This window comes from Glossina fuscipes, unplaced genomic scaffold (genome assembly GCF_014805625.2).
Source record: "Glossina fuscipes isolate IAEA_lab_2018 unplaced genomic scaffold, Yale_Gfus_2 0, whole genome shotgun sequence".
Lineage (NCBI taxonomy): Eukaryota > Metazoa > Arthropoda > Insecta > Diptera > Glossinidae > Glossina > Glossina fuscipes.
The window spans coordinates 41,180,927-41,204,350 of NW_023998414.1; positions in this window are offsets into that span (position 1 = coordinate 41,180,927).

A 23,424-nucleotide genomic window follows, 5' to 3' on the forward strand; every position below is an offset into this window, starting at 1 on the left:
CTGAAGTGATTCCCATAGCTTAGCGAAAAGAAAAAAAGAAGAAGAAGCAAATATTGCTTCCAGGAACGAACGTTTTCAGGGACAGTTCAGTCAGTTATGCGAGTTGGTTTTGCTAAAAGTGCTTAACATTCATTTCAAATTAATTCAATGAAGTCCTTTGCAAGGTATCATGAATTTGAACCAATTTAATGCAATGCTCTCTGAGACAAATGAAATAATACTGCATCGAGGAAACAAATGTTGTTGTCTATGTTGTTTAGAAATTGAATTTAAAATTAAGTTAAAAATTAATGTGTAGATATTTTTCCCTAATTTTTTTTGTGTTCTTTTTTTTTTTTTTTTTTTTGTTCTGGTTTCTTCATCTTCTCTTAGAAAAACGTATATAAAAAATATTAATTAGGAAAAATTTATTTTTTTATTTCTTGTTGCATTGAATTTGTTGCTTATACTTTCCTTGATTTTCATTAAACTGTTTGAGCATAAAAATTGAAAAAATTTTAAAATATATTATATAATAAAATATATGCTTTACCTATTTCGAAATTAATTATTATTATTTATTATTATTATTATTTTTTTTTTTTTCAATTTATTTTATATGGAATTTTTGAAAAAATTTTTTATTCCATAACATTTCTTATGGTTTTTTTTTGTTTTTGTTCTCGCTACGATTTCAAAGTTTCACAAAACTTTTATAAATATTTTCAAATCGTACATAAAACTTTTTTATTTATCTATTTTTTTTATTTTTATTTTTAATTTTTTTTTTTTATTTTATTTTATTTGTTTTTCTTTTTCGCTTACTTTGGAACTTTACTTCTTTAGTCGGCCCAATTCGAGACACGCCGAAAAAAGTTTTCGCGTCACCAAAGTTTGTATTCGACTTTGCGGAAAGTTTTCTTAGTTACTTGAGGTCGGTTCGCGCTGATTAATCGCAGAGGTTCGGGGCGGATACCATGTCATAATTCATTAATTATAAACTTTCTTTTTGTTCTATTTCGTTGCAAAGTTTTTTTTTACTCCATTTATGCAACACATATCTAGCGAGCGTCTAACACATTTTCATTTCTAGTTTTTAATCGTTACGATGTTTTTGAACTTTATTATTTATATATCTTTTTATATATTATTACTCTTTTGTCTCCCTTAGCTTTTCTAATAAGGTTTTAAGCGAATTTCGCGAAACTGTAACTGTAAGCAAAGTTTGCCAAGTCGCTGTTCAACACTCACTGTCTCTGAATTGCTGGCGTTTTTTGTAATAAACTCACTATAAACTTTTCAAAGTAAAAGCAGCATTAGCTGCAGCAGCACTACAAACGGACTTAGCGCACACGATACAAAAGGAAAACTTTATTGTTGTTTTTTTTTTTTTTTTTGTTTGTTTTTCGTTCAAATTACAAAAATTTTTACTCGATGGAATTATGGCACAGGATGTTTTTTCTCTTCTTCTGTTTTGTTTTGTTATTGTTGTTGTTTTTATTATTATTATTATTATTATTATTATTATTATTATTATTTTTTGGTGTTTATAGTTCACATTCATACACATACACACACGCGCGCACAGACACACACACACACAAACACATTTATGACGGTGTGTGTTGTAGATGTTCTGGCAGAAAACAACACACACAGTTTATTTATTTATTTAGTTTTTATTTTTTTTTTTTACTTTTTCTTTTATTTTTTTTATTTTTTTTTTTTTAATATTCAAGGAAAACTTTAAAGCGCGCCGCGTCTCTACCTGTTCTAAGTTCACAACTAACTGGCATCAAACTACACGAGTAAAGTTTCCCAAAGTTGTCGAACTTTAGCGAATGCACACTGCACATACACACACAAATGTAAAAAGCAACCAAAATAGAAGTCTGCCTGTGGTAAACCGTCTAGCAAACGTTCACTATATACGTAACGTAACGTTCATATGGGGTCCTGCGCTTCTCTGCCTGGGTAATGACGTTGACGAGTTATAGCTGTAAACTAAATGCTAGCAACCAATACCCAATATCCTGTGCATGCTATACAAAATAGACACAACGACGATCCGTGTCTAAGCAGTTGGGGTACATAGCTGCACATACAAACATAACATTTCGGAGTTCTTTTGATAAACAACAGCAATTAGCTTTAACTCTCTCTTCGAAGGTCCACACTGCTAAGCGTTACTTGTACTCTCCATTATCGTTTATAATTTTGTATTACGCATGCTTGCGAATTATTGCTCCTTTTTAGCCTAAAAGAATACTCCGAAAAAATTCCTTTAAAGAACACGTGCTTACATCCAGTGTACAAACAAATCACTGCACTCTCTAAATTCTCATTTACGCCGGCTTTAAAGGTTCAGCCCCAACGTCAATTTCCCCATTTAAACGCATCCACCACCTTTTCATATGTTTCTCATCAAGGTTTAATTGTAAATTCCTTTTAATAACTATGCTGGTGTACGGTTTTCTTTTCTTTTTTTTTTATATATATATATATCGCGAGGCATTTCGTTCTAAATTATTTAAAAACACTATAACAAACTGCGTTGGGTTTTTTTTAGCCTCATCAAATTTTTTCGTTTCTAATTTCGCTGAACTGCAGCTAAATACGCATCTCACGCTGGTCGTGTTTTCTGTGTCAACCACGTTTAATAATACCCGTATATATCTTTATCCTTTCGTCCGAGTTCTTTTTTTCTATTTTTTTTTTCTTTATATATATATATATATATATATATATATATATTGAGTTCTATGCCGTCGGTTATTTGTTTGGCCGCTCATGTGTGTGTGCATGTACGCGTGTGTGTTTGTGCGTTGATTATTTTATATTACATTTCAACTGCATTTCATAATCTGTCATTTTGTGTGTGTGTGTGTGTGTGTGTATGTGTGTATGAGAAAGAGAGAGAGAGAAATAACGAGTCGTTTTTTGCCGTAAGTAAACTATGTTAAGTCAATGTAACTACTATTGCTAAGCCATCCGTTAAATTCAGTGTAGATTACTTTTTACATCGTAAATATTAAAAATTTTAAAATCACATTAAAATATAAATTCGTTTTCCAAAAGCGGTCAAGTCGCCCTCTCATAAATTTCATCTATTGCCTATTCCGCGATCGAATTCTTTCGAGCCACCATCTGATTAGAATTAAAAAAAGTATATAGTTCGATAAACTGACGAGGATGGACCTAAGTGATATTTAATTTTCGATTTTCTTCTCCTGTACAAGGACAATGTACTAAACAGTCCAAACGTTGCTGATAATTTATTTATTTTTTTTGCTTTTTTCGCAAACTGTCAGTGTTAATAATATTTCATATACCGATCATGGGTTAAATGATATGAAAAATAGGCAAAAGTGAAAGTTTTCTTGTTGATGGCACTCGGTTCATTACTATGCAAGAAGATGAAAGAATGGACAAGAAGCAATTATAAATCCAAGTGCTCCAAAGCAATAAATTCTTCTCAAACAGTACACCGGATTGGAAAAAAAGAAAAAGAAGAAAAAGAAGAAGATGAAGATAAAAGTAGTTCTGCATACTAAAGAGTTTGAGTTCCATATGCTTAATAACTACAAATGCATTGTGACACACGGTCCCTAAGCTTTACAAAAAGCGAGAAGAATTTGGCTTTTCAAATGCCACGAGGCCTTTTTTCCTTTGCGAATCATTCCCGTAGGTATCAGTTGATTATATCTTCTAATCTATACAAGTTTATACTGTAAAAATAATTATTTGTGTACTTTTTTCAATTTTTTTTATAGAGCCGAGCTTCCGACTGATAGAGACAATGTTTAGCGAAATAGTACACCACTCCTTGTGATAGGGAAAATATAAACTTTTTACTTCTCAAATAATATTTTGCTTATTACAGCAAGCGTTTCGTGTAACACTACCACTTTAATCCCCTTAAGCCCTAAAGATAGAATTTTAATATAAAAATAAGTCTACAAATTCATCTTGCGCGGTACTAGTGCTCTCTAATGCTCTCTTGATCAATGTCGGGCTTATAATTATTTAAGCGCGCGAATTTATTAAGCAATTTGCTTAAGCAAGGAAAAAAATGGTCATCTGTGGTCAGTGAGGGTTTATTTAAAGCAGTAATCAAAAAACAATATCGCGAAAAATGATGGAAGATGTGCAGCAAATGTTTGTAGCACTGTCTTGAAAAGTAAGTGTTGTTTATTTATGAGAACACACACAAAGCAGTTGTGGAAATACTGCTTTTTTGTGCGTGTGTATGTGAAATGTCAACTATATGTGGGAACTTTGCGTTTTAATTACCGGGAAGCCTTTTTTCGTGTTAACTGGTCTAAGATAGTTCTTTGGTTCTCGACTGCGTTCAGCATCATTGGTGCCTACATGACCTCGTCTAAAATCGGTAGATCGACAACATATTATTGTTTTTGATGAACACAACGACGGTTATGAAACACCTTTTAAGCCAATGCTAAGCCTGAATGAAAGTCTTTTTCCATCAGAAAGCAATGACTGGCTGATTAGCCAACGTACCAAAATTTGGATTTTTATATGGTTTTAGAAACAATAAGAAGAGTTCCACTGAAATCACTGTAACTCGCAAACAATTCGACATCAGTCGTTGAGTATTGGAAATGGTACTGATTTTTCGTTACTGATGATTTTCATATATCGATTCCGATGGGAGTTGTTGACCGATGTGTTATAAGAGCAAAAAAAAGTTGCAACCGGCGCGATGAAGTGAATTCCTTAATTCTTCTTCTTCTTCTTCTTATGTTGAAATGAAGAGAAGAGCGACATTAAATCCACACAACGGTTTTCGTTCGTATTAGCTATGCTTGATAGGTTCCCCTGGTGTTGGTTGCATTTGCTTAGAATAGACCATAACACACGACACTTACCTGACCCCCGCATATATGATCGCCGTGGATATTCAGCTTTATCCGATCGGTGTGAATGCTTTATCTACCCTACATAGTAAATATCTGGACTCTGGATAAGGTGACGCATCCATTGTTCATCCTTTCTATTAAGCAGGAAAAGTAAAGAGCTACAGCTATTCAAAGCTCCAAGGGACAGTGTTGAATGTGCTTTAGTGTTGCAGCTTAAGGATAGTACTTTCAAAGGAAGAAGTCAGAGTTTTATTCGATAACATACGGTACTATTTCGCCTCTCATACTTTCGCATCTGATACGTATTTTGAAATAGTTTCGCAATAATTTTTGTATAACAGTATAACAGCAATTGCAGTGCAAATACAGTTGAAGGCCTCTCTTACCAAATCGACTTACTCTCAAGAAAATTAAAGGCACAGAATAGTGATAAAATTGTTTGTTTGCAAACGATTTCTTATGAATTAAACTCTTAAGCACTTTGTTAGAAGGTATTTTAAATGCATTTTTATTGCGAATTGACTTCCGACATAAATTATTTATTATTATTTATTGTCATTCAACGTTGTTTGCATTTATTATGGGAAAAGTTTCGGTTTGAATATGTACAGTTAGGATTCAATCAAATGCTTTGAAAAAAATGACTATCGAAATAATGCAGAAAGTGGAGTTAATCGATTTGGCAAGTGAAACATTCATATATCCGAATCCATGAGTCGTTTCAGTTGATCGAATTAATTATAGTAAATTAGAGTAAAGAAAAATTGTAGAAAAAACTAAAGCTGTAAAGACGTGAGGCCGTATTTAAAAACGGTTAGGATCGAACCTTTTATACCCACCACGGTTATCCCAAAAAAGGACAAAAAAAGTAAAAGAACAAAATTTTCATTTTCATTTCATAGGCGTAGTGAATTACAGCATTGCCCATAGAATAGGCTTTCAAATTTTTGTACCTCTATCGGCTATTGCTTATGAGTACAAATTTTTTATTTCCCTTCATAAACAGAGGTGCTCTCAGTTTACGTGCTGCTGTGGACGTATCCTTTGCCCATTTTGGTCTACCTTCAATACTAGCCTGTGTGCAAGAACTTACAATGCTTTCGCCAAATTTGAAACCGATAGCCTCATTTTGGGGGCCACGAGAATGACAGAATAACAGAAATTACGCAAACGGACAGACGGACAGACGGACAAGCTTAAATCGATCTAAAATTTGAAGCTGATCCCGAAAATATATACTTTATGGGGTCTCTTATGCTTCCTGCTGAGCGTTGCAAACGTTTTGACAACATGAATATACCTCTCATCCTTCAATGATGGGTACAGCGTCGCATTTTCAAACTATCCTGTTTTGCAAATTGCAAAGAAGAACAAAGGAATATTCTGACAGCCAGTTTGTGCTTCTAGGAAGGCTTTTAAAACGCATTCGTAACGTTGGCAGAGAGGCGTAAAATATATAATAAATATATTGCGTCAAGTTGTTTATTAGCACTTTGATGCATTATACACACGTTTGGAGAGTCTAATATGTAACCGCTGTGACTGGAAAAGCACAACTGAGAAGAACACATACATCAGAGAAGAATTTTGGATAACTAAAATCCAAAATATTTATATTTCTATGAAAAATTCATACACCTGCTTACCATAGATTGTAGATTTTCGAGAAAAGATATGACGACAAAATGATTTAAGCGTATAAGCGATTGTGCTCAATGGGCAATCAAGACCGTGTTCTATTTACCAAAAAATAGATGAACCAAATTTCACTATTGTACTGTAATGCTTGCAAAGAGTTTTAACGACATCGAGTAAGGCGGCGGGCTTGAAAGGGATTTGTGGTACGCGCTTTGTGATATTAAGCGCAGGGGTGATTACAAAATATAGTGGAATTGTAAAATTTCGCTTATAACATTGGACGGCAGACGCCTAGATTTTGCATAGTCAAATTCTTGAGTCGACCTGAAGAGGGTGTCAAACTTGCCTACGCAAGCCATGAGGTATTTATTCTGTTTCTGATTTGCGCGGCATTCTTTCGTACATCCCGAATGATTTATGGTAGAGACTATGTGCGGATATGTCCAACACTCAGGACAACTAACTGCGGTTATATCTTATATAAGAGCTCAGGTGGCCGATCGATCGTAAATCGATCCCGAAGATGCTCTTTTCTTGCTAAATTCCAATTGAAATCAACAATGAGAGTCAGATAGGCCGTAGAGTTCTTTTAAAGTCCTTCATATTCCTTTCTTTTTATTTTCTATCTAATGGCAAACTTCTAACCGATCAATCGATTGCGTGCTTATTGAAGACTAATTAAGTTGAAGGCGCGCATTTGGTTATTTGATAATCTGTTACGGGTACAGATTTAAAAGTTATATATAAAAAATACTTCCTATCCTAGACCCAAATGTGATTATTCAACAGTTACTATGCCCCTGGCGCCCAAGTGTGTTTAATATTTCTCTAGTTTTTTTGCTTCCTTTTAAAGGGAGTTGAAAAGTTTTTATTATTTTCCTTTTTGTTTTGCTGCATTTAATTAAAATGTTATTATACATTTCAATTTAAAAATAAAGGCACACACAGTAGAAAAAAAATTCAACGAACGCCTGTCATTCATACGAACACATATGCCTCGGTTGCTTGCGTTAAAATTAGTGTTAATCCTGCTGTTGAAACAATGACATTTGCAAGCAAAACAAAAGCACTATACAAGAAAGTCGTTCACTCATTTCATGTACGTATGTGTGCAGATGTGCATATATATGCGTATGAATGTGCGTAAGATGTTGCAATAATTAAAATAATTAAAATCCTCAAAGAGAAAAATCTCAAGATTGAAAAGTCGTAATTTAAGTCGTAAACAAAACACATATGCGTACATATAGGTTTATGTGTATGTGTGTGTATATGTATGTATGTATGTATGTATTTATGTATGCGTAGACGCACCCATATGCTTGACATGGAAAAACCAAGCTAAGCAGTAGCTGAGCGAACATAAGCACATATATTAACAGAGATTGTTTTTTTTTTTTTTGTTTTTTCTTTTTTTTTTAAGAAAAGAATAGAAATCATATCCTTGGGTTATAAGAAAGGATGTAAAACACAACATTGAGGATTTACACTAAGGCACACAAGCTTGCAGTTACATACAGCATACATGCGCTAGCATTATAAGAAACCAATAAAACCGAAATGAAAAGTTTTTGCAAATGATGTATCCGGCATCCATTAGAAAAGACAGAAAAAAAAAAAAAACAAAACAAAAAAGAAAAAATTTATGAAATAAAACAAAACAAGTGAAACAACTCTTAACGAAATTCATTTACTCCAAGTAAATGAATAAAAGAATGGAAGAAATTCTTGGCTTGTTGTATATACATTTCTTAAAATTACCACAAAATACACAGACACCAAACCGTTCAGGGGCTCGAGAAGATTTCCTCTTTACACCCATTACCAGTCTGAATGAACGCCTTTACTACTACTACTACTACTACTACTACTACTACTACTATTGCTACAACTACTTCTAGTACATTAGCCCACAGAAAAGAGTACATTAAGGGAGTCGATGAAATTAAAAAAATTTCGGAAGAGTCGATGTGAGGGCGAGCAGAGCGAGTTGCTGGCTTCAAATTAAGCTGAAGAATGTATAAAATTATCAACAACGGCTTGCGATTTTCTATTATAATGAATTTTTATACGTACGAAATATTCATGGAACCAACGGCGAATGCTACAAAATGATTGACGGCACATAATTAAATTAATTGAGTAATCCTTTGGCATCAACATATTATATCAACAACAGCAACAACAGTGAGAGTAAATACCACGGCATTCACTAAATCATGAACACGAAAATACGATAAATTCAATTCACGATGAATGGGTTATGAATTGGGAGAAGTAAAAGTATAGAATAAAAAACCAAAAAAAAAAACGGAGTTTGAATGAATTTCAAAAGGAAAAAGGAATTGGAGGGATTATCATAGGAATACAACGATAAAAACAACAACAGCAAGCAACAATAAGGCACATCACGAAAATCTTGCAAATGTTTGTCAAGAAAAGAATGTCGCTTGCTTAAGTCGTCCGTAAAGTGCTATACACTTTCGGTATACTTGACATGAATTAAGGAAGATGCTGGTGGCAGCGGTAAAAGAGTACTTTGGTTAAACAATAGAGGTTGTGCGGTTTTGCTGTTGCGGTTTACCGTTGATGTGCGTGAAACTTTCTTTTTTTTTTTTTTTTTTTTTGCTTTTTGTTTTATTTTTCTTTTTGTTGTGTCTTTTTCCCTCCTACCACAATAAGCAAACAAATATTTAAGACAATGACAATCAAGCAGCGTCTATGACTAGGTGGGCAACATTTTTCTATACAATACGGTATCAAACTACGTATACAAGCAGCTTTTGCTTTGATGTATTTGCGGTAAAGAAATTTAAATTTATCTAAAACGATTGAATATATTTATACATATACATGTAACGAGCCCTTTTTTGCGCTATATATGTATAGGTGTTAAATTGGCATATATATGTTATAGGTGGAGAAAAAAACCTCATTTCCTTCAACACAAAAACTAAGGTTCGCGCTCCACATTTCCTAACAACCATTGGTCTGTATGAGACAAATAAACGCTATCATGTCCAATGAGGTAAGAAAAGATTTGATTTTCTTTATGAATCGCTCTTCGCTTCTTTTTGATTTGCAACGAAAATGATTGAATCCATTATCAGCATTTTATTTACAACAATAGCTTTAGTATGTGTGTGAATCGCGCAACTACAGGCTACACGTTTCCAAGTTGGATGATATGAAAGAGGGAGAAATGTTAAAATTTCTCTTTATCTAGCGAGCATGAGATTAGTTTTATTATTTATTTAAATTTAATTTTTTAAATGCAAACATACTGTGCGTGAGCATTAAGCACTAAACATTACAGTCAGGATGTTTATGTAGCATCATAACTGAGTCGTCACTTGAGAAATATGTTAAGCCACTTGAAGAAGAGAAAGCTAATTACAACAAGTGGCGAGAGTTACTTTTGATGGCCTCCTGTCGACCTTCTGTCGGCTAATCTCCATTTGAAATTCGAATCATTCCGAAATCAGTGGATAAAGAATGATGAAAAGTAAATGAACTATGAGAAAGATGATAAACAAAGGGAAGTCTCGAATTAGGTAAAAAATGCCTTACACGTATCAAAGAAGCCTGTACTGGTCGTGTGAGCGGATTGAAAGACTGACTGGTCTTCGACACGGGCTGCTGCTGATAAAACTTTGCGTAATAGACGCATCGGGATGCATGCGACCAATAATTGCGATAACTGCGAACACCTTATGAACGGGAATAGTTCCATCGAAAATGTTTCGTAGATTATATTCAAAATGTCACCTAAACAAAGGTTATCGACAAAGATCGATAATTCAAATGTAAGGAAAAATAAAGGAAAAAATCACAAATGGCTAAGAGATTGTATTGCATTCATTGCAAAGTCTGCAGCGGCCTATCATTTTTTCCTCATCGCTCTGCGTGATGTGAAAAATATTTTAAAGACATGTCGGCGTTACACCTTTCCGGCCGGGAACTGTTGCAGCAAAGAATGTTGAGGACATCGATTGAAGTTAAATCGAGCAAAATGACGTATAAGCGGTAATCAAACTGTTTTCAAATTTGATCTCATTAAGCTCAAGCTCTGCTTTAGTCAGTCCAATTTTATAAGAAGTTCCGAAGATGTGGGAGAAGTCAGTTCAATATGAATTTTTTCTTTACCTTTAAACATGTTCTTATGTGCATTTTATTATGACTTTAAAAATTCATAAACCGAATTGAATGAATAATCATTTAAAAGTGAACTTAAACGATTTTATTGCTGAATCAACAAAAGTGTCTTTATGGCTGTGTAGTGAAAAATGATGTTTCATTTTTAAGAATATACTTTAAAGGGGTCTCTTAAAGGATTTGTAAGAAATTTTTACCATAATTTAGATAAAGTGTTAAATGCTTCAGTGTTGACATGAAAATTGTAAAAAGTGTTAAGCAACAAGATAACACGTAACAATAACAGAAATAACAACAATAACAACAATAACAATGACAGCAAGAAAGAGCGACCCATCATTGCAAAACAACGACGCCATAATTACTGTTATTACTCACTCGCTATAACTCAAAAAACGTCTTGGGCTGCTGGAGTTAGTTTAGAGGAAGCGAGCATGTGGTGGCTGGTTAAAAAAGTTCCGTCAAAAACGTCAACACTAAGCATACGAACACAGCTAAATAAAGATTGCTTGAAACGTATCTATATAAAGGATTCGAAAAGTGGATGGAGGGACAGTCACAAAGCTATTTGATATACAAATGAATTAAAAGATTCAGCCAAAGACAGAGGAGCGTACATTGTACGTAAATGGTAAAGAGTAAAAGGAAATTCAAAGCCAAATATAATCAACTCTCATTACAAAAACAGACGGAAATCACCAGAAATGCAGTCATAGTCAATGAATGCTGTTAGTAAAGTACGCAAAGCCATACGTACGCAGCAATAAGCGCGTATGATTGTGTATTAGGCGAAGAAATTATACACACACACACACACACACACACACAGAGGATAGAAGGAGAGAGAGAGAGAGCGAGAGAGACTTAGATAAGATAACAAACCATGAATGCGAATTAAGTGATGTACAGAAAGACTTGGAAAAAATAAATACTCATAGCAATGCATTCGCTACTAGAGTGTAACATAATGGAGGAAGAGCCACCACAACGGTTATAAAGAAAGACATTTTTCTTAAGGAATTTTTACAGATTTCCGATTCTGTGTGCGAATTGTCACAGACTCCAGCTGTGATTTTTGCTAAATTTCTTTTCTTTTTTTTTTCCTCTTAAGAAGAAAAAGAAATAGCAAAAAAGTACTTTTCTTGTTAAAATATTTTAGCAAATGCTTGCTGCTGCTTGTATCTTAAACGGAATACTGGAATATAGAAATAAGTAAAAAAGAGGATTTTGTCTTTGTGGTTGTTGATGGCAAAGATTATGTGGCAATGGTGTGGAGTGTAAATGAAACAGGATTTCTGCCGCTCACAAGATGTTAAAGTAAACTTTTAAAGGAATTACGATTTTCTATCGTTTCTTGCTTCTCCATAGTGGAATGTTTTTTTTTTATGTAATAGCTGCTTGCATGTATTTTGATCAGCGATATCTATTGGCTCATAACGGTTAAATTCGATGATTTTCACCTTTCACTACACAAAGTAATTGATTCCCATTTACTATCATTAAGTTATTGGGCTGCCCATGGAACGCTCAAAATTGCATTTTCGAAATTCCTTAACTTTGTTGTTTGATTTGAAGCAATTTGCTGCCGAAGCCCATCAACCGCTTTTAAAAACTTACGGTGGCCCAGCTCTACCATATCTCAATTGCCGGTTTTGGTTTAAAAGTAGCGATTTTGATGCCAATGCCAAGCAGAACGCAATGCCTGGAGGACGTACAAAGTTCGAGAAAAACGAAACGCGAGACTAATCGGACGAACGTCTATCCCACATACTTATATGATGAGTCAACTGTTCAACAATAAGATCCGAAAGGACGGAAAATGGCTACCATATGACAGTCTATGTACATTCATCGTGGGATGCATGCATAAAACATATCGAAGTTAAGATACATTGAAAATATCTATATGCAATCTAAAGCTATATCTCTACCTCTAAAGGTTAAACATACCATTACGCATTCCCTTATCATGACGCATATTAAATATTGTATTAAAGTCTTCCCTGAAGTCTGCCCAAGGTATAATTTAAAGTAGTAGTAGAGTTCAAAGCATTGTTAGTCATATAACACAGTTTGTTTATAGCGCTCCTGCTTCGCTCATCCATTCTTAAAATTCTCCTTTCCCCCGATCCTCTTAATTGAACGGCTGCATTCCTCTAGATCGAAAAGAAACCTTTCATAGTAATACCAGGATTGCCTAACTCATCAGTCGAACGGTGTTTTACTGTTCGTGTTGCTTGATATTGGAATGCTTTACCACTCAGTCTGAAATCCTTCGATGTTTCTTGGAGCATGTTAACAAGAAACTTGGCCGCACTGCTAAACTCGTAATGCATATTTTGTTGCTGGCTGGAATTGATGATGATAACGGAGTTTATGGAACAAGATGACTACATTAGCACCCATCTAGCTGACTTTGAATATCACTTATGTTATAGTTTCTTTTTCAACATGAAATGTATGTACTTAACTAGCTATGGCTTTACATTTACTTAATAAATTAATAAAAAAAAAAAAGTAAATAAATAAATAAATTGCAAGAATTTTGAAATGTCTTCCTCAACAACCTATATGTCAAGATGGATGAGAAAATTGAGTACCAGTGTATTTATAGCAGGCTTATATATATAGGTATCATCCAAATCGGTCAGCTGATATGTCTACAATCAACTCAATGTCATTTTGACGTAAAAACGTTTGTCATTCGCCTGGTACGGACGAAAGACTGAATCAGGTGATTTTCACAGGTCCCTTCAGGGTCAGATTTTCGGTTTTAAGACGGTTCTTCCGGGAGCCAAACAAGCATTAGGTGGACGCGGCAAAGTCAAGTATATAACTTAAACGCATCAAACCGCATCAAGCACTCTCCGTCTTCTTCTTCTTTTCTCTGTTTCAATTTTTACCGGCTCATTAGAGATGGATGTATGTGTTCCGGCGTTGTGGTGATGGCAAATGATGACTTTCTCATTGGTCAAGTCGTTTATTCGGAGAAGGCCATAACCATCTACGCCATCTACCACTTTGTGTGTGTATTTGAAAGGCTTGCAAATTAACTAAGCTCTCTTACTAAGAGGACATCAAGCAAGTTTCCATACATCCGCAAATGCCACTCAGCTGCAGATTTATTAAAACAAGACAAATAAACTTGATTTTAGGGCGAATCTCGGAGACCGACCAACCTAAGTCAATAAGTAACAAGGAAGAAATTTATATTCGGCGGGACCTGCATCGTGTATACCCACCTCTGTGCTTTTCGCATTCGACTCTCCAAATTTGCGTTCAGTTTACGCTCCATTGCGGGTTCCAATTGCTCTAACCAATTCAACCCATTTCCAATACCAACCTGCGTGCAGTATCTACCAATGCCTCTACCAAATTTGAAGCCGAGATCTTCATTTTTACGACCAAGTGGGCTAACAAGACACACCACACACGCACACATATGGCTAAATCAATTCGGAATTGCACGCTGATCAAGAATATATATACTTTATTGGGTATCTAAAGCTTACTTTTGGTTTTTACATACATACAATATGGAAAAAAAAAAAAAAAAAAAAAAAAAATGCGAACGCCTGCATGTTACAGTGGTGAGTATGAAAGTAGATTTATTTTGTTAATTATGAAGATGTCAGTAAGTTCACTGTTATACTGGACGACAATGATTTTCGTGCCAAGCTCGTTCTAAAGTTGTTGTCTCCTGCAGCCATAGTCTCCCAGCCATTGACAGAAATGTTTTAAAGTTTGATATATAAATTGATTGCTTCGCGCAATTTGCATTTACTTGTAATTTGATGAATAGTTCTCCTGCTGCTATAAGACCGTTCCTTGGTGTTTGGTGTAAAAACAAACCTTCCTCTTCGGTATATGCTCGCTTACGTTGAACACAGATTTCTCCACTAGTTGATTGATCGAGGCACGCAAAATACTTGGATCTGCTTTTGCCTGAATGCGTCAAAGAGGTGGTTCACTTCATGGAATTACTGGAATTACTGCCTGAGAAACTTCTCGCAGTTCGAGAAAAGATAAACCAACGCAACGTTGCGAAGGAGTCTGTTGTCTGGGTTGTGATGCATACTTAAGTAGGTTCTGCATATCTTTAACGCGTCATCTTAAAGCTTGCTAGTCTATTAACAAGCTCTTCCTTACATATATTTAGTTTCCAATGACTTTGAACATAGTTCAGGGTATACGTATTGAGTGCACGTTTTTTAATATATTCCATTTTAAAATAGAACACTGTTTGGGTACACATAGTGGGTTTGAAATCGATTTCAAGTTCACGTAAAGCATGAAATTTCAAGTTACGAAAAATGGTGTTCGAAAGCTTGGCAAATAGCGGCTCCTTTGGCTACACCTAGAAATATATAGATGTATGGACTAAATTATACGTTTCATTTATTGAAGAGTACTCGAGTAACGTATTAAATATGCGTTGCCGATTAACCCCACCATTGAGGAGACCATTGAGTAATAAACACTGATTATCATATGTACTGATTTTCATATGTATTGCATTGCATTTACTTTTCTTGCGATAATTTCTAAAAATGAACGGAATAGGAGTACAAAGCACTTGAACGCTAAACACTATTAACGTTGGGCTGAAGTCTAGTATGCTACTAGCAATGCTTCTTTTCGTACTTAAGCAGATGCGCTAACTTTATACATTTTTAATTGAAAGCAATTAAAGTTTCAATAGCTTGTACACACACTCGTCTACGCATTCTTGCACCTCTTGAATATAGCTAGTCTTTGACTACGATATTAAATGAGTAGATTATTACATGCGTTCAGTGCGTTATGTAGCAAGGAGGGTAGTAAGGAGAACCTGTGTAAACTTTGAACATATAATATAAATTATCAATAACAATAATAGTTTAATTGGTAAAAAAGTTTTGCGTGCCAGTATCGCATTATGCTAGAAAAGTAATTTCCAAATAATTAAACAAAACGGGGAAAAAAAAAACTCCCACCCAAGAGGTCACTTGTCATTAATGGTGTGAACGGCGATAACAGAGGCATATAGATATAAAAAAAAATTTTTAAATAGTTAAAGATTAAATAAAATAAAAACGCTAATTAAATTCAATTAAATGACAATCAAATAATATCCAGTCGAGGCCAAATATTATCAGCAGACAATACGCAGACCTGACTTGTCAGTGGGAGAATTTTTTTGTTTTTAAAGAAGACAAAAAAAAAAAAAAATAATAATACAAGAAAAAACTCAACAAATAAAAAAATCAACAAATGCTTAAGACATACGGCTTTCTAGCGCAATTTTGTCCTTTTTTTTTTTTTTTTTTTTTTTTTTTTTTCGTGAGGGAGCATTCTTGGCAAAGAAAGGCAAGGCAGTAACATAGAAATCAACATTTCAACAATTATTTTTTATTTCCTTACGTACCGTGATTTCGTGCCTCATTCTTTTAATTTTTTGTTCTCTAATGACACGCCGAGAAAAGCTGACACGCAAACTTATAGTTTAACATGCGAATGACAGCAGTTGATATCCCTTAAGCCTGTGGGAATATACTTTACCTCCTTCTCTATTTACTTCATACTACCCGCTGTTTTCTTTCGACACTTTGACTATTCTCCTATGAAATATAATTTTCGTATATTTTTTCCATTGACATGCACATACACATATATGCCGATAAGAAAATTTCAATCAACAAAATCCATAACAAAAATAAGTTTATAAAACGATCTCGAATAATTTCACTTTTTTGACGATATTTTGACAAAAAAAAGTCAAGTAAAAACGATTCATTCGCTGCATGCTCAGATATCAGGTGTTAGCGTTGATTTTTCAATTTATGCAGCTATAAAATGTCCACGACTTCCCGAGACATAGGTGAATGTGATTAAATCAATTCAGAATTTCCGGGTTGCGTACCCGAGTGCATGAGAATTCGCGAATTCATGTCTCAATGCGATAGACAATAGTCTTGTAATAGGCTGTATTTCTAGTGGCAGCTCAATCAGTAAAGATATAAATAACCCTTGCACACCATCCACTATGGTGCTTGCGGCCACTGCCTATCTTATCTCTTTCGCCACGTCTTACCGACTATCAGCATGTTGTGCATGCAGGAGTCCTTTGGCTATACCACGTAGGTGCTCGATTACGATCTTTAGGTTGAACACAAGAGCAGAAGAAGGACAGATGGACAGACAGGCAGACAGAGAAGCTTACATCGATTCAGGAAATTACGTGGTATGATGAAAACTGGGCTTGTATCAAGTCCTTCTGAGTGTTACACACAACCGCACAAACTTTACACTACAAGTGATATTGTGTATGAGGAAGTAAGATGTCTCTAGCAGCTTAAAACAAAAACATTTCTTTAACAATTTCTTTGCCGTAATAAAATAATAATACTGGGAGTTTATTGAGCCCAACTGAAAAGAAAAGGAACCGAGTCCTGTGACACCTAACGCAGCTGCTGTAAATTTCAACTCGGTACCCAGCCGCACGTAGATGATTTTCGATTTAAGCGGATACGTATCGGAGCGCCGTGTGAAGAGGTCGAAATTTAAAAAGAACGACTTCTTTCAGATAATGGTCTATTTTCCGCATAATCTACGACATTCGAAATATCCTTTCAGACAATAGATTTGTTTGAAAGTCGTGGGAAAGACGAGCTGCGGGAAAGACGAGCAACGAACAAAGGAATGAAAATCTTTTGGAGCAATATCATAAACATTTTCATACGAATTTTCAGAGATTTTTTTTTGAAAATTTATCTCTGCAAGAAAATGTTGGATAAACCTAGACGCTGATCTTTTTGAGGCAATTAAAGTAATTGTTATTTTTATAGCATAAAAATATTATGTAAATATTTTTTATTTAAATTGAAAAAAAAAAAAAGAAAAAAAATATGTTTAAATGAATTAATAAACTCCCTTGACTATGATGGCATAAATATCACATAACAATATTGATGACTGCCGGCTGAGTATCATAAACCGAAACGAAAGCATAACAGAGGAGGATGAATGTGAAAAGTTGACAGTCGGTAGACGGACGAATGCAAAAGGAAGGAAAAACCGAAATGTCAAAACACATCACTACCATGGGGGCTTTCGACGAACTCCTTGCAAGTCTAAGGAATGCAAAATAAGAAAAATACGGTATTTAAAGTAAATTACACCATTGTGACCGCAAGCCAGCAACAGCACAAATAACTGCCAGCAAGCATTATACAAATGTAAATTTTCAATTTAAATGCAAATATCAATTTGTCAATTTTTGAATATTACAATATTTCTTCCCTTTTTGTTGCTTGTCGTGCCATCGACCATCGATGCCATGCGGTGTATTCGATTTACGTTCTCATATGTATCTCCGGCAATGCGTATTAGATATCTCGCTCGAAATGTACAAATCCATCATTGACTTCAGCCTGCCTATATGTGCAGCATATAACTAACTATCTCTGTCCATGCGTCCATATGTCGTCTTATCGTGTGTTCTTATCTATCTGTCCATACGTTCGCTCGCCCAATCTGATCGATAATCCACCACTTCATCTGTCTGTCAATTTTTCGATCTATCTGCCCATTATTCATCGGGTCTATTGATCCTCACATCCTCATCCACATTTTCCACAGTTAAAAAACTTCAGATTATAATTAAGAATAAGACGAAATTTCACTCAACTCAATCCTAGTAGTTTCGGTTTAAAAGGCAAACCTGTCGCAATCAGGGGGGCATCAGAAGCGCTTGGACTTACTGAAGGTCAAAGCATTTGAACATTGAGCAATGCTTCCACACGTTTTAAGCAATTACTTATTTGCCCCATATGCGATGAGTATTCCAGATTCGCCTCAAAGGAGATGTAAACTTCTTATGCGTTTTTTTCTTTCGTTCAATTTTTTTTGTTTTTTTGTTTTTTTAGCTTCTTAGCCTGCTATGGTTTGATTATGAAATTATGTGAAAACTCAGTTGGCTAGAGGGAGACGGAGAGATGCGGGAAAATTTATTATAAAAAAAAATTTACACTTGTTTCTATTTACAAGCGAAGATGTCCATCAAGTCCCATGTGACTTTAAAGACGAATTTTACGTTTGCGCTTTCCTGACTGTTACGACAGTCACTTTCAGTGAAATTTTACATTTTTTTCAAGGTTTTTCTTTAATTAGAAATTCACATCATTTTTTATTTGGGTTATTCAAAATTATTCAAAATAACACGAATGGCAAGGAAACCAAAGGAACAAAAAAAAAAAAAACATGAACGTCTTACGAAATGAGGTAATTTTCAGTGTAAGTTAATATTAAAAAAAGGAAACAAAATTCTTTTTATGGTTTTACGGTTATGTTTTAAATTTTTATGAACTTCTGAAAAAAAGCATTTTTTTTCTTTTGTTTTTTTTTTTTTGTTTTTTTTTTTTGAAGACTTAAAATATTTACATATTTGAAAGGGGAACCAGAATCAAATAAAATGCATGCAGCATTTTAAACGCTTTACACTTTTGATTTTGTTATTGTTGTTGTTTAACATTTTCACGCCCATCTTGAAGTGCGGGCACCTTTTGAATTTCTTCAGTGTTTACATTTTTCTTGACTACTCAATACGTTCTCATTTGCTTTAGTGCTCGCCTCACGTCGTCCCTTTCATATTCCTCAACACTCGAAATTTCAAGTTATACATGATTTATCATTTCGTTCGTAACACACTTCTACAACTGCTAACTAATGTATCAACGAAATCCTGTCACTTTTACGTTGCATTATCGTATCGTAACATTCGAGACTTGTATCATTAAACTTAATAGGTTTTAGTGGATTGGCGAGCAACAAACTTTTGCATATATACAAAAAAAAAGTTGCTAGAGTCCGGTTTGGTAACAGGCGGTGGTGGTGGGTCTTCAAAATTCGTCCAAGCGGATATCCTTTGTAATGCAAATCAAGTGCGCTGCCAGGTTTTTGAAGTTTTAACCTTTTTTTAACTGGTTATGGGCGCGCGTAAGCACCTGAACCTTTTTTTGTTTTTTTGTTTTTTTTTTTTTGTTTTCATCATTAACATGAAATAATAATAAAATAGCAATTATGCTGTTGTTACTTTCTCATATTTTGTACACTTCATTAGCGTATGTTTAAAAAAGGCAGGAAAAACAAAGGCGATCACTTTGGCAAGACCGCTGTGCAAAAAGGGTTTTAATTCAATGTGGTTACCAGCAGTAACCGTCCGGTACAGTAGCAAGTGGTCATCAGCGAAAAAGTGAAAAGAGATTTACTTGAACGGAAAAAATAGCAACAACAGCAACATTTTTTTCTTTTTTTTTTTTTATCAGATTTATAATGAAATTTCGGAATTTATCTTTATTACTGAAAAAAAAAAAAGAGCAGTTGATTATAAGATTTTTCCGCTCCATAAATGCAAGAATAGGTTAAGTGATTCTATACACACAAAAGAAGGATGAGAATGAATGTTGGACACGAAGTTCATGGTAAAGAGATAGAAAAATCTAGTTTCCCCATAAAAGAAGAATGGAATTTCGATAGGGGATTTACTATCGACTAAACCTTTAATATATGCATGTCTTGTGCTTCTCGCCCCCGGGCACAAGTGAAACGGGATTAGGAAAAATGTCGTGTGAAATTCATATTAAAAACGTATGGATAACGTATGGATCGAAAATGTCACCTTCGAATTAATGCAACCAACCTACCCTTTCGGGATCTTGCACTTGTATGCAGTTTGTTCGTTAATATGTAGTCACAGGTTAGGCGTCAGCAGCTATAGAGGTTTGTTAATAATTGCAAACTATCGTGAATTTGACGTTGTTTTGCAAAATTGACATATGTCACTTTCGAAGTAAACATTTCATGTTGATATTGGGATTGCAGGCGAAATATTTAGACCTGTAGCCTACTTAACCAAGCAGACTGTAGACTTATGCTTTGACCGATTTTGTCCATTTTCCCGTGCCTAAGAAACTATAACTTTTTGCTAACGTTTTGATATCTCCGTTGCTAAGGGGAGAAGAGTTTTTATCGTAAGATATTCCAAAGAAGACCGACGAAAATGTTTACATTTTATGAGGCCTTCAAAGCAATACTGCGATGGTTCGATGCTTGCATTAAACGGAAAGTTAATTTAATTTAAATAAATTTTCGAGAAGACCTTGCTACCTTGCTCTGCGGCACGTACACCTTCTACGTTCGACTTGTCACTTTACTGATATTATGAAAACTCTTTCTATTTGTTTTACACGAGCGGAAAACTTTTGGAAAAACTATCGCTACATAAGCAGAGCGAAAAAAGAGAGCTTCAAGGCCATGGTAGCTGTTATGATCACTGTTTTATCAAACAGTGACGCTGATTATGTACTAAAGACGCTTTTCATACGTCAAACTAGGGAGGGCTCGCTAATGCGTTGAAGTAAGATTTCGCCAGTATTGAGTTAAAATCGATTGACTTCTGCGTTAGTTATTTATTCCGGAATAAAGCTAAACGATGGCAGCAGTCACACCGCCAATCTCATTCGAAGACGGGAGGTGATTTTCGGTGTAGTCTACCCGAATATTGTAGGACACTAGACGATAGTGCTCTGCCGCTGTACCTATGTACACATGTGCAGATAAACACTTTGACTTTGTCAATGTTATGACAAATTTGAAATCCATATACATAGGAAGGGAGCGGAATCACAGCTAATTGCGTTGTTCGGTAAGCGAGCAAATATTTGTATCGTAGAATATTATGTCATATGATAATCGAATGTGAACGCAGGTTTCTTACTCAAGCTGCTGAACATTGACGCAGTGCACTATGGGGTATTATTCTTCTAAAAGCACTTTTAAAGCGATACGGAAGTTCTCCTATTCTACGTTCTCTTATTTACACATATAATTAATCTGCAGGTGTCTGAATGTGTATACACACATTATAAAGGTATATTTAATCGGTTGATTATTAATCTTCGACTTGCTGCTTGCTGTATTTTTTTCGAAATTTTTAACATAAAAAGTGAAAAACTTAAAAGATGTGACAATTTAGTACAACTGGATGCAACTTTTTCTTACTCGTAAAAGTGAAAAGAATTAAGTTAAAGAAACTGAAATTACAACAACTAAAATGTATTTTAAAAAAAGTTTATTTTACTTCAGTTATTGTTAGTGGTGCATTACACTCTCTCTCTGTGTGTGTGTGTGTGTGTGTGTGTGTGTGTGTGTATGTATGCATATAACATTCTATTTGTTAGGGAAGTCGGCAAAGTTTTGAATAATTTTGCTAAAGTCATCGCGCTTTTACAAAACAAAGACTTTTTTTGTTTTTTATACGTTGATTATGGAAAGTGAATAGAGCCATAAATTTTTTACATGAAAGCAAAGAATAAACTCCATAAATAAAGCGCGAGAGAGAATACAATTATTATAATTATTATTATTATTAATATAAATATTATTATCATGATCATAATCATGATAATCATCATCATCATCATCATCATCATCGTCATCATCATTATTATTACTTCAATTTTATGATATATTCAAAATCAGTCGACGTAATATTGGATTCATTTCGTTTACAATATTATTTAACCAATATTTACCCACTCAGCATTGAACACAATATGTGTAGTAATCAAACTCTTTATTAACACATGAATGTGTACATGCACATACACACACCTACATACACACACACACACACACACAGGCATCTAAATGGGTATAAATAAGTATTTGCGAGTATTGAAACCTTTTTCTTGCTTACTTTTTAACCGCACGTATGTATATGCATACAAACATACAAACTAAAGCAATTGAACTCATTTGAATTTCATGGAAGTTTTTGCTGGTGGTATCCTTGCCTTAGGCGAAATAAAATATTGAATATGTTATGGCAAATAAATGTAAAATTTTTTTTCCTCAAAATTTTTTATTTCTTTTTTTTTTTATTTCCTTTACATCGTTTTTCAAACATGAAGTACAAAATCTCTAGCGTTAACAATACAACTTAGCGCATTGGTTTAATGCTAGAATTTCAATGTTTTTTGCTTGATTTTTATGTATTTATCCACAACACAAGAGATTGAAATCATGCTTATATTCCCTCATAATCACATTGTGCAGCAGACAGTAATAGTCATCGAGTTTGTTTTAAATCGTTCAACTTCTGAGAATTACGACAATAACGACGATATTTGTCGCGTTATCAATTGCAATCGCAATCGCAATCGCTTAACAATGATCGTGATCCACTCATAAATGAAATTAAACGCGCTAAGAAGACAAACAATGCGTCATATTTGATACTGACGCAAACTTTTGAATGCAAAATTTTCTTTTTTGGGGCTTTTGATCGAAATTTGGTTCTTTAAGTTTAATGATCGAGTGATCGAACTTTCGCAAGAAAAGTACTTTTGCGATTTACATGACTGTAGTGATGGGTATTTGAGGTTCGCACCGAAGTTAATTTCGTTGTGTTATATTATTTGTATAAATATTCTTTATTCGCACTCTTATGTGCGTTACTTTGAAAAAAGAACAAAATCATAGTAAATATTTACATATATATATATATATATATATGTAAATATATATATATATATATATGTATATATATATATATATATATATATATATGTAGGAATGTGTTTGCATTGGTCAGTCAAGTGTGCAAACCACTAAAATAAATTCAATTTTCAAATGTGTAAAAATACAAATGCCAACACTTACACATTGAAAATATTCAAATTATATGCGAAATGTTTTCATAAGAATTCATTCGGATTTGTACTCTTTTCAG